The sequence below is a fragment of the Schistocerca americana genome, chromosome 4 (assembly GCF_021461395.2).
Source record: "Schistocerca americana isolate TAMUIC-IGC-003095 chromosome 4, iqSchAmer2.1, whole genome shotgun sequence".
NCBI classification, from domain to species: domain Eukaryota; kingdom Metazoa; phylum Arthropoda; class Insecta; order Orthoptera; family Acrididae; genus Schistocerca; species Schistocerca americana.
The window spans coordinates 242496291-242510564 of NC_060122.1; the positions used below are offsets into that span (position 1 = coordinate 242496291).

Consider the following 14274-nt stretch of genomic DNA (forward strand, 5'->3'; position numbering starts at 1 on the left):
CAAAACAATTGTAAACAAAGCAAGTCTTTGCAGAATTAAATGATTGCTGAGTAATTTGTTAAAATCATACCTTGACAATACTTCTTCACAAATAATTACACTATCTACAAAAAAAGACAAACAGCTATTAACAAAATGGACAGTAATTAACATATAACACGATTAGTAGTTGTATCACACTTCATTGTAGCATGCTCAAAATCCCCCCCGTCTCTATATAGGAAAAATATCCATATTTCCATATACAAAAAAAAAAAAAAAAAAAAAAAAAAAAAAAAATCTGTGTTCTTCCAGTAAAGAACTCTGATAATCACCAGTGAAAGTAATATACATTCACTCCTTTTTCAACACTACTACCACAGTGCTATTTCAATTTCCTTCTTCACGCAGCATTTGAAGAAAGAGTCCAGTGTTTCTAATTTCCTTTTGCTGCAATTTATTCCGGTCACCATGTCATAAAAAAGAATAAGGAGACTTTCATGCCAAAGGAAGCTTTAAGATTTTTAGGCATTTGAAAGAAATCCTGTTACAATATTTGGAAGATTTTGTGTATGTCCTTTTGAAAATCACAGCAGTTTTAATATGGTAAAAGTTTTTGCAGTTCTCAGATATTATTCTAAATGATGGACCCATTTTCAAAACTTCATATTCATTGAAGTACAAATCCAAAATGAACAGGATTTATATCAACGAAAAGAGGAAATTTTAAAGTTTTTTTTCATAATGTTTGATGTCAATTTAATAAATTGTAATTAATTAGTTTTTAATAATTATTTAATACTTGGAAATGTGATAAATGTTATAAATGTTCAATGTGGCCTCTGTTGGCTGCATGTCAAACATCGACACGGTAGCCAAACTTGTCCCACACATGCAAAAGCATATCTACTGTTACTGTGTACACAGCAGCAGTGATTCGGTTCCGCAGATCATTCAGAGTGGTTAGTAGAGGCAGGACATACACAGATTCCGGCACATAACACCATAAGGAATAGTCGCAGGGTGTGAGATCAGGAGACCTCGGTGGCCGGAAGTGCAGAGCGAGGTCCTAAAGTCCCCTGCGACTGATCCAGCGCTGAGGAAGGGAGTCATTCAAAAAGCCTCGTACATCACAGTGCCAATGGGTGGGAGCTCCATCTTGCTAAAAAATGAAGTCCCAGGGAATCTTCCATAACTTGAGGCAACAGCCATTGTTCCAACATGTCCAGGTACTTGATCGGTGAGTCTCTTTCATGTTGCAATGGTGAATGTGTATTTTTCAAACACCACATGCGAACATTGAGTCTGTTGACGTTTCCACTAAGGTGAAACGTTGCTTTATCGCTAAAAATTACATGCTGTAGAAATGCGTCATCCTCCATCTTTGCTAGCACATAACCACAAAATGGGAGACGCTTCCCTTTGTCATTGGGGTTGAAAGCCTGCACAAGTTGTAATCGGTAGGGCTTGTACAGCAAACACCGTCTCAGAACTTTCCATACAGTTGGTTGGGGCATTCCAAGTTCTTGACTGGCTGTATTGGTAGACTTACTGCGACTGCACACAAAACTTTGTTGAATCCATCGATCATCATCCTCTGACACGACCTGTGCTTTTTCCTTTGCACACACTCCCAGTCTATTTAAATTGCTTAAACCAAAGGCTAATGCTTTTGCGAGTTGGTGGTTGAATACCAAATTTGGTACGAAATGCCTGCTGCACTGCAATTTGTGACTCATTTTTCACGAACCCAAGAATGCAGAAAATCTTGTGCTCCACAGTCACCATCTTACTCAAAACTGACAGTGAAACGGAATGATGGCCCTATTGCCACGAGAATTCTACCGGCCATTTCTGAAACCATCACCGCCTGCCCACCAAAAACTTTGAAACTTCCTCTTTTCATTGGTATAAGGCTTGTTCATTTCGGATTTGTACTTGAATACATACGAATTTCTGAAAATGGGTCCGTCATTTAGAATAACCCTGAATTATTTGAAGTGGTTTGCACACCACCACCATTTGCAGCAGCTTCCAGTCCTTCACCAGCATTCAAGATAGCATTGAACTGTACTTTTTTTTATAGCTGTTGATCCACTCTGCATCTAGAAACATCAGCTGCAAAGTGCACTTTATTCTAATCAATAATAAGATGGACACTGCCAAAATTTGGACTCCAATACAAGAATGGATTTGCCTGGCAGTCATCATAAGTAGAATTAGCTAGTCAATTTTAGTGCTCTACAAAGAAATATGGACAGCCATGGTGCACATGTAATGTTGTGGTATGGTCTCTGAAACACATATTTATCGTCTTGCAACATAGTAGTAAATAAATTGTAAGTTTTCAGAACTACTTGATACTTAATTTTGTTCAATATGATTACTTGTGTATAACTGAAAAACATCTCTCCGTATTTGTATTACTTTCTTGGTACAGTTAAGCTATTTGCTTGTTCCTTGGATCATAACTGTGAGCCTTCACTATGATGTGGAATCAGTCAGTTTTACAACATACATCAGGTTATTAACAATTCAGAAATTCTTCAACAGAGTAGAACAAGTTGTCAAGCAGATATGATTTCTATCTGTGTCTGAAGTTAATTTGATAACCTACTAAATGCTTTACATCTTTGGTCAAAGATATTTATGGGTTAGTTCCTCACTCTTTTCTACGCCGCTTTCCAGCTGAGTGATGAATTGACTTGCACTTAATGATTTGTGGGTTGGTGTAAACATGGAAGTTGAAAAGGTACACCTATTTACTTAAACTTCTCACATCTCAAATGACATTTGATGACATTCTGCACTGAGATTCAGTAAACAATTTCTATCACTGCTCAAGAGAGTGGGTTGTCTATCCCAAGGACAAAATATTGAAGTAATTCTTGTTGTTGTATACAAATTACTATGGTGTAAAATAATAACAACAACAATAATAATAAAAATAGTAATAATATACTATCCAATCTCAAATTCATGGATATCTTCTGCTGCAAAACTCATGTGTTATTAACATGTATGAAGAGTGCTGCAAGTAATATTGGTCTTTAATCTGCTTAGTGCTGTTCATTCTTATGCCAGGTAAATTTAAACAAATAAATTAGAAACACATTGCTATTCTGAAAAACTCCCAATGCTATCATCTGGTGTCCAATCTCTGTAACATCGTAGTGAATGTTAGAGTATATCAGTGAGCACAGTTTCATCCACATAGAACTATTCAAAAATTAATAGGTCTTCGTTAGACTATGGCCCAAAAACACATGCACTGAAATAAGATTCCACTGTTATGCCATAATCTCACCTGAGGAATGTATTCCTCTTAGTTCAAGCTAAAGTGTAACAGCTTCCACACACTGAGGGAATTTTGTGCTTTTCCAGTTAAAAAAAAAACTGAATAATAAGCATTTTATTATGCTTTTAAAGGGACATAGGGACTGATTATTAGTGCAAAAGTTACTAAACAATAGAAAATATGCACAGGTTGCAGGAAATCTTTGAGTATCTATACAATTTATAGCCTCAGAAGCTAATACATATTTTTACAGAAGTAGTTCAAAGACACAAAATTACAGCAGCACAAGCACGTTAGATGATGTGAAAAATGTATACTCTTAGGTACAAATAAACACCTCATAAAGCAATGAGTAATGTGTCAGGTTCAGACTTGCTCATTACAACAAGATTATGAGACAGAATGGTTGCCAACTACTTACCTTCAGAAGATGAAAATCTGAATATTTCTGATAAACACATAACAAATATAAAGCTGTCATTGACCTGAAGGTTTGTTTGTAAACCATATACCAGTAGCTATATTAGACACTGCCCTATTGAACGTGGGATGCCACTGCCTTCCCCTGCCTTACAAATGACTTACGTAGCCTGTTATGGGGGACTCTGATGCCTGGGAACTTGGCCATTTATCACATCAACAAACATTGTCAAAATTGATAAGTAATTGGACAAAAATCCTAGGGCAGACTGGGGACTGAACCTGAGGCATTTGGGTCTATCATCTGGCATTTTACTACCACTGAGCGACCAAGCCAGGATAGATATACATAAATAGTTTTTAGTTTTTGTACTTCATATGCACACATGAAAGTACAAAAAACTATTCTGGTTTACAAAACTATTACATCCTTCCCATTGGCAGAAAAGAAGTAGACAGTGTAAAGGGTTTGAAAGGAAGGACAGACCACTCAGACCCCATAACGATAGAGATCAACCAGTATGAGAGAGCAGGATGTCAAGGATTGCACTTCAGTTACTGGCTACATTCCTGAGATATAATAATTGTGTATGGCACACCGGTTATTCAATCAGGGAAAGGGGAGTTGCAGTTCAGGGTGGACCCTGAACCACGCGTCATTCCTGGTGACTACCTCATCATTGAGAGGTGAAGACTAGATTACTGGCGGACAGAAAATTTTTTTGTGTTCCAGCTAGGATTCGATTCCACAACCTCTGCACTTTCCTGCTAGACCAACCTCTATACTTTCCTGCTAGACCACCAGGTCCAACAGTCCATGAGATGATAGAAGGATATTGTGACACGTACAGATTGATTAAGTGGTAGAGCAATAAGAAGTAAAATAACTAGTGCAATTAAGAATGAGAAGGAAAGCAGGACATGAGGTAGGGGGAAAACAAAGATAGACTGAGATAAAAAGTAAAAAGCTATTAAGAAAAGACTCAACACACAAAAAAAATACAACAATGTACCTACTGTGCAATCCTCCCATCCATCTACCGCCACCACATACCACCTCCCAGTTTACTGGTAAGTCCTGCAACATGTGGAATGAGTAGGGCGGGCTGTTTGTGAGGTTGTCTGGAGTGCTCTTTTCAGTTGTTGGGTTATTGATTGTTCAGTTTTGTAGGTTTATTTTATTTGTGATTGGAGATATCAGCAGTGGGAGGGAGGAAGAGGGATCTTATACCTTTCTGACTGAAAAACAGTCTCATATTTGTGCTGTGCATGTTGTTGCAATGGGTTATGCATAAATAATGGCCTGCACTTGCAGAAAGTGTAAGAGGAGCTAGATGCACACAAGGCAAAATCCTTGTGATTACTGGAGTCATAGGCTTGACAGAAATTAGAACAGAACACAACCATATATGTAACAGTTTCCAAGAAAGCAAAAGTTTGTTTCATCAGAACATTAGGGTACTAAAAAGCAATGTAGATGAGCTTCTTGTATGCCTAGAAGATGTGGAGAATTCTGAGGCGACAGATTTTCTTTGTCTTTTTTTAGCACTATGTACTCACAGGGATAGAGAACTTAAATACAAGGGATTACAGACTGCCATCATTTCCGTGCAGAGTGAATATAGAAAAACAAGGAGTTGCTATATATGTAATGAATACTTTTCTTGTAATTTTAAGGGTCAACAGATTCCCTTTACAAAACTTTAGCAACCTGTCAGACAAAAAGAAACAGTTAATAGTGCGTGGAGATTTAAATGCACATTTCTTAAAAAGATTCTGACAGGAAAAATGAACTGGAATCAATATTTGGCTGTTTCAATCTGATTTAAGTGGAAAAATTTCCAAACTCGTGTAAAAAGATACCAGGACCCTTCAAATGCATTCTGAACGGCAGACTAATAAGCTTCCTTATGTCACAAAATATCGTAGGCAGAAGCCAACATAGATGCCAAAAAAATAAATCCACTACTTCAGCAACACAAGAACTTGTGGACTATGTATTGCAAACACCTAACTGGGAAGAATCTGTTATTTGGGTATTTTACAACTTATCAGAAGTTTATGATTTAGTTGATCACAAGATTATTTTGAAAAAGCTAAAATTTTACGGGGTGTGTGGCACTGCATTCAATCCAATAAAATCCTTGTTACCAATATTTTGAGAAGAAAAGTTGCTACTCGCCATATAGTGGAAATGCTCAGCATCTCCGCTATACGGCGAGTAGTAATTTTCCTTCTCACAATATTGTTACATTCCATCCTAGGTTTTCCATTGTTTGAAAATCTTACTTAAAAATTATGGGAACAGTAGATTACTACTCATTGTAAGGATGGCACATTGAGTTGCAGACTGGTACAATGAAAAGACTGTTACACAATAAGTTTTCAGCCAAGCCTTCATAAGAAAAGAAAAACACACATGGATTCACAGAAGTAAGCACATCTCACACACACATGACCGCTATCTGCAGACAATAAACACTGGTCTGAGAAGATTTATCAGAAAAAAAATATATGTAGGCAAATTTAGTGAATTTTATCTGAAGAACTTTAAATAGTTCACATCCATGACCTGAAATTATTGGAACTCCATACAAGTGAAAATATTGAAAGTGATGAAAGAAAATTATTTTCTCATGTACTACTGAACGAAAGCTATCTGTGACTTAATAATTATAAAGTTTTGTTCTGCAAGTGAAAGTAATTACAGCTGTTCTCTACTCAAAATTCTCAACCGAACCTGTATATTTATGAGTAAAAATACTCCAAAGCTATGAGACAGCTAATATTTTTACAAACATAAACAAAAGTTATGGCACAGTAGTTTCAGATATGTGGTGTTTCACTGAAGTTCCGAGAAGTCCACTGCTGACAAATTTCTAAATGGGGCAAAAAGTGCCAATACTAATTTCAAGAGAAACATTGCAATATTTTTGTTACACTGGTTCTAGATGACAGGTGTGCACAGTCTCATGCCTGGACTGAGAGCCACAGAGGAACCAAAGTAAAAATTAAGAGCTAGTGATGCAAAGTGTAACCAGACTATCAGGAACCACTTGCTCTAAGATGAGCAAGCACAAGTGCCATCAGCCAGGCTTCTGCTCACATATGACCACCATGCACCTTCTCCAGCACTGTAGTGAGAGATGCCACTGAGACAAGAATCCCAGGCCTCTAAAGCAACAGCAAGCAGTATTAACACCAAACATGGTATGGTGTAGTAAGGCATAGTCTATGGTGACTACAAACCCATAATGTTTGTTGAGGCGAAACTGAACAGAGTAACATACATCCAACCCAGCCACAACATCGGTTAGTGTTGTTCCAGAAGGATAATGTTTAAAAACAAATTTCTTCTGTTACCTAATGGACCCCTCAAAGTGTTGATCTTATTAGCAGTACAATAAGCAGCCATCTTCCCTGTTAAGCAACATGGAATGTGATGAGATGGGAACTGATTCAGTCTCATTACCAGCAACGTCCATTATCTAGTGGTGCCAGCTGATGGATGTAGCAGAGAACATTAATGCCAAAATGACATCCACCATCTCTTAGACATCCTGTATCCAAGACTGTAGGAGTGCATTCATATGAAAATTGTTGTCTTAAAGCAATTTTTCCATTGGCATAAAACCTATACAATTTGTACACGAAACTCAGTTCGTTTGGGACCACTAGTTAACAATATCCATTCTTCAATCTGCACTAGCATGTGAAGAAAACAAGAACCCATTTGGTACCCCAAAATACTGGATACTCTGTTTACAAAATATTTGCTTTATACTCTCATGTTATATGCTATACTTCCTTAACTCTGTGCATTAATCACTCTCGTAGCAAAAGATTGTCTCAGTTTGACATAATCTGTTCTTCTTCTAAATATTGCCACTACTTTCTTCTGTTGTGAAATTATAAATCTAAACACCTTATTTGTACACTTTAAGGTATCATGTAATTTCTATTTCTGTCTGTGGGTAAATACAACAGCTGAGAACTTTTCATTTTAATCAGTTTTGTTGTTTCACCACATAATTCTCTTGTAGTTTGCTTTCTTATAATGGATGTGAAATCCCCTGAAAACATAACAATTCACACAGGTCCACTTCGTGTACCACAAAAAGCCATAAAACAGAAAAGTGAAGATAAGCAGTAGGGCGGGCTGCAGCTAGACTGGCAGTAAAGCTGTTAGATAATGTGGGAGGTAACGAACCAGCAAAGGAATTACAAGGACCTTTCCATCCGGCAGATGTTAGTAGCAATGCATGTAGGGAATTGATATAAACAAAGATACTTATATCTTTGAGTGGATGTGATGTTGATATATGTGATATGACTTATCATAAACCCCTTGTAATGTAAGATTTATAATTGTAAATAAAGAGTTGCATTGTACTGGAATCATTCCTTAGTCAAGTTGCTATGGTTTATTTATCGAAAGTCATTCTTTATTTATAGTTCACTGTTGCTATTTCAGTTTATATATTGTTGTTTTGTTATTTGGAGATAGTGAGTGGAGCTGTGGATACTAGAAACCAGAGTGCCAAATGGAGAAATTGGAACATTTCCCATTTATTTTTCTGTTTACGTTTAGTAGTGTGGAGACAGCAGCAGAGGCAGTGAGAAATATTTGTGCCATGTATGGGGATAACGCCATTGGATAGAGCACAGCAAGAAAATGACTTTCTCGTTTTAAGGAGGATAGTTTTGACATTATTCACTCTCCGCATTCAGGAAGACATTTGAGATTTGATGAAGAGCATTTAAACACATTAATCCACAATGATCCACATCAAAGAACTGGCAAAAGTGATGAACTGTGATCATTCCAACATTGTGTGACATTTGCATGCAATGGGAAAGGCTCAAAAATCGGGTGTCTGGGTACTGCACGCTCCAAGCCAAAATCACAAAAATTGCCAGGTGGTAATATATGCATCTCTGCTTGTTTGTCACCAATTGGCTTGTGAGCAACACCAACCATTTCTATCCTGTATCAATTACTGTTGACGAGAAATGGTATCTTTATGCTAACATTAGGGAAAGAGGAATGGTTGAGCCTGAGCAATCCAGCAACTCCCTGTACAAAGACTTGCGTGCATCTACAAAAGATAACATTATGTGATGGTATGGTGTACTACAAACTGCTTTTCCAAGGTATAACTACCACCGCTGGCATTTATTGTCAACAACTGAGAACAACAACCAGGAAGACTGTGTGAAGTGCTACTACTCCTCGATAACATCTGCCTGCATCCTACTAGACTGACAAAAAACATTACAGAGGAGTCATTGAGTACCCATATTATTCGTCGCCAGATCCTGTGCCCTCAGATTTTCATTTTTTCTGCTATCTATCAAATAACCTTCAAGGAACTTCCTTTCCAGATGAAAAAGTGCTCTGGACATTGCTTGACGAGTTCTTCACGTCACAACTAAGTGATTTCTGCAGTCGTGGGATCAAAAAGTTCACCAGCACTGGCAGACTGTTGTAAATAGTGAAGGAGAATATATTATTGATGATAAAGTCTCTGTTACGTGTATCTGTTGTGTCTAAAAAACTTATGGAAAAATGCTAAGAGCTTATGCATCAACCTAGTATTTTGTTGATGATATCGCTGTGATCTCTGACCAATCTAAGAACTCTCACAAAATGCTTTGGTAATAAAAATAGAATCACGCAAGTTCACCTGGATTATTTGGACTCTATTGAACCAATACACTTTTCAAATTACTTAAGTCTACGTTTACCAATTGCAATCGCTGCATCCATCTTTTGTGCATACTCAGTGAAGACGTAAACGCTAATGGGTGTGTAATAGCACCAAAAATTTTCAGAACTTTTCTGGCATTATAGGCCAATGCTGGCTTAAATACCAAGCAAACCAATCTTTCAGAATGGGATGTACTTCGGTTGATGGATTTCATAGGGGCAGAAACAGACACAGCACTTACTTTGCAGATGATCCACTTTGACAATAAAAGGTCGACTCACATTCTCATGACAGCAGCCCTACATATCCATGGTAATTAGAAACAAACATTAGCCAAAAGCAATAAAAATTATGTGCCATTTTGGGCCTTTTGTGAAGAATGTGGTCATTGGGTCCATAATGTAATAAAATTACTGACATCATTAAATGAAAACTGAAACTGAAAAGTACTATATCTAAACTCAGGACATAAAGCTTCAAAATGCGGAAAGAAAGGTAGAGCATTTAGAGCAACTGTAAAAAACCACATCGCAAGTCAAAATGCATCCAAGGCATGACATGTAAGATCTCTGAAGTACAGAGAAATGTCACTTCTGTTAGTAAAATTGATGCAACTAAGCTAGGCTTCACATTTTTGTAAACAGCTCCAATGTGAAATATAGGACCATCAGGACCAAGTAAACTTTCTCAATTTGTGCTACTCAACTGAAGCAATGCACCCTTAATAGCAAAGCCATTAACAGAAGATCTGAAATTGCCTGCCTCCACTCAATGAGAACTTCGTGTTTACACCTTAGAAACACATATTCCCTCCTCATGACAGAGTAGACTTGTCAATTTCAAAACTAGAGAAGTGTGGAATAATGCGTATGACCACTGCTTCATTCTTCAGCTCAGAGTTCTACAAGATATTAAAAATATGCCACATGTCCACATACTGCAATTAGCTGACCCAAATGCATATTTCCAACAAGACATGCTCACTGAACTTTTAACTGGTAGTGATCATTATTGGAGGGCTATCACTGAAAGTCTACCGATCAGCATTTCTAAATATATTGATATATTTCCATTATATCTGGTTGGATCCTCAATGGAAGCAGATCTGACGTCTGTGCAAATTTAGCTATTGTTACCTTTGTACTTCCGACTCATGTACCCACAGACAATGAACTGAGGCCATTTTGGGACCTAGAGACAAATGGGATAATTGAGTATGCTGAAAAGATCAACAAAGATTCTGTCCTTCAGTTTCACACAACTTATCTTGTGAATGATCATCAAACAGTCATTCATCTACCTAAGTAACAAAATAAAACAATGGAAAATCCAGGATGGAATGTAACAATACCAGAGAAGGAAAGTTGCTACTCACCAGATAGCGGAGATGCTGCAACTTGTACACACGTCTGCAGTCTCAGAGACCCGAAGCGTTGTGTGTGTGCGTGTGTGCGTGTGTGTGTGTGTGTGTGTGTGTGTGTGTGTGTGTGTGTGTGTCTACTGCTGACAAAGGCCTTAATGGCCAAAAGCTATAATTGTGTGAATCTTTTTGTTGTTTGTTGTGCCTATTGCGACTCAGCATCTCCGCTGTATGGTAAGTAACAAAATATTATTCTACATTCTAATGACTGATTCCTTACATTTTGTAGTTTACATAAAAGACTTCTTAGCAACATCTTAAAGGGTACCTAACACCCTCTTATGTTAGACTACATTACAAAGAACGAACCATGTAAAACTCAATCGTCCTGAAGACCTCAGTAACATCATGTTCTATCTTCAGCATCAGGCAGTTATAAATGAGAAACTTGATAAACAAAATGGAGGATTGTTTTCAACTCATCTTCTCATGAGATCAATATGCCCTCTCTCAACAATGCATTAGAGGTGTGACCAAATCTTCTGTAGAAACACTTCCTGTTCTATTATGGTTCTGCTTACATTCCATGGCTGTTATTAGTGAGATACCCAAGCATTTCTGCAACCTGTATTGCACAAATATGACAGAATTTGACAAGATGTTTATGGCACGTTTTTCAAGACAGTCACGGAAACTACCATACAATGAACGACTTACTGTTTCACTAAATTTCCATTTGTCCTGAAATCTAGTCCATTCTTGTTTCCCATAACATAAAAGAATGTGTTTTTAGACATGAGACTGAATTTTCCATTGCTGCGCAGCTACTGGCCAACAATGTTTTCATGAATGATTTTTCATTTGGCACAGACAACAACAATGAAACTACTGCCATATATTATGAACTAATAGATCTCATACAATTTTTGAACTTTCAATTGACAAAATGGGTCAGTATTTTAGATACGTTGCAAGACATATGGAGAGCCAAAGGGTAAAGATTAATACAGAGACTCAAGTTTATACTGGAAAAAGGCAATGAACTGCTTCTACATCAACAAGGAAGATGTTACAGAAAATTTACATGGTGGACATACTACCAACCAGAAACTGTTACAGAGCACAGCTAAGTTTTATGACCAACTTGGGACTGATTTCTCCTGTCGCAGTCAAGGTGAAACTATTATTCTGAGAAACATGGTGTAGAGGGATGGACTGGAATGAACTGCTATTCACCAATCTGCCAAATCAATGGAATACTTGGAAGTCCACTTTACCTTCAATGTCTTGCATTTGTATCCCATGAGGGATATTAAATACTAACAATCACAATGTTCAGATTCACATATTTTGTTACACACACACACACACACACACACACACACACACACACACACACACACACACACACACAATTGAGACACTGACATTGTCCTGGACATGATAACCCAGTAGATCACCTAACATGGGGCTTCTTGGCAATTGCATATAATCTGTGTATGTTTGGTGGAAAGAACCACCATGGCTTGCTCACCAAGAACGATAAGGAAACATAAAATATGTGATGACACTTACTATACCTCCATCCTCATAGAAATTTCCAAACTCAGTTCCTATTGGAGACTACTTCGACCAACCAGATGGATTCTTCATTTCATACATAGCATTTGTCACAAAGATAAACTCGCTGGAGAGTTAACAGGAGTTGAGCTTGCAAATGCACATACTTACCAGCTCAGAATAGCCTGACGCCAATGTTTCACACAGGAAATCCACACACTCTAGAATGGTAAACCCATCTCTTAGAAGACCCTAAAATTTGATGCTTTCACCCATCAATTGAAGATGGAATTCTTCAAGGGAGATAGATTACAGTTTGGAGACTTCACCAGTAAGCAATGACGTCCAGTATTCCTTTATCACTTTATGAGACTCTTCTTCTTTCTAACACATACTGATCTTTATTACCTTGATGTCCAAATCTCCAAATCGTGTTATCTGAACTTTGGAAAGGATTTTGGATGCTTACAGGTTTTCAAGCCACTAAAAAGGTCCTACATACATTTTTACCATGCAAGATCATGAAGACTCCAAAAATGGCAACAAACTGGAGCTCCTCCATTTGCAAATCACATGAGTCCATCCAGACCTTTTACTGCCACTAGCACACACCTCCACAGGCCATGTGATAGGAGCACAAGTTCTCAGTATTCCTTCACCGAATGGCTTTAGAAGATGCAAGTCAGTTCCAATTCGAGAGTTCGGCATCAATGTTCACCAGGCACAGTTTGTCAGAGTGCAGCACATGCCAGTTGGAACCAAGACACAGATAATGTATCAGATACGGACATTTCCTACGGCAGAGTTTCCTTACTGTGATGGACTGTCTACTCAACTGTACCTTCAAGAATAGTTATTGAATAACCCAGCTGTCATGAGACAGCATGATCTTTCAGTTGCATTTGTTCAGAAGCTATTCAGAAGCTATTATCAGGGGGTAATTTGCTGTGTCAGTAATAAAGTTCTATTGTTCTTGCTTATCGGGACATGTCATTCTTCTTGTAGTGCGTATCACCCACATAATCAGGATAACAGAACTTGCGCAACAATATGCACAATACATTTACAAATTTACTCCCATATGAACATCAACATATTTTTGATGTTTTTAGAGATTTGTTAGTAAATATGGATTGCCGAGCATCATCAACACTGACAATGCAAATACCTTTCATGCCACCATCGTAGAATCGTGTGAACTATACAACTCACTGACCACCTCAGAGACCCATCACTTCCTCGCCAAAAATGGAATCACTTAGAAGTCCATCACCCCATGGGCACATTAGTGGGGCCACCAAGCAATGCTTATGAGAAGTGTTGGGGCAGCCAAGATTAACTTTACAACAATTCTACACCTCCTTGGTCTACACTGAAGCTGCAGTAAACTCAAGGCCTCCTCTCTTGAAGATGATGTACAACCTCTGACACCAGCACACTTTCTAGATGGTGAAGGGCTACTAAATGTGTCTGTCACACACAACCTGACCAACAAATTCAAAATACATCAAAAGGTAGTAAATCGCTTTTGGAAAAGATGAACCAAGGAATACCTCATGAAGCTTAGCAACTGTCACAAAGTTATGGGCACGTCTGCAAGATCTATCAACTTTTTGTCTGGTGATCTGGCTTTTATTCAAGAGAGTATGGAAACCCACAACATGTCTTGAGGAACAGGAAGATACATCATAATTCACCCATATGCCGCTCCCAATCGCAACCCCTTGCCACAGGGATACCTGTACAAGACCCAGGTGCAAGACCTGCCCAATCCACCCACTCAGTTCTTGCTACTCCAATCCTATGAGAGGTTTAGCCTACCCCATCAGAGGCCGGGCCTTCTGTGAAAACAGCCATGTCATATACCAGCTCTGCTGCAATCATTGCACAGCTTTTTATATTGGCGTGACTTCCAACCAAATGTCCACCAGGAAGAACAGCCACTG

The 14274-nt window shown here is 38.1% G+C and overlaps 1 protein-coding gene across 11 annotated transcripts in view; it reads right to left on the reverse strand.

Annotated features, from left to right (window-relative positions):
• LOC124612907 (MKRN2 opposite strand protein) overlaps positions 1-14274 on the reverse strand; it is a 155213-nt gene that overhangs the window by 17941 nt on the left and 122998 nt on the right. The window lies entirely within an intron of this gene.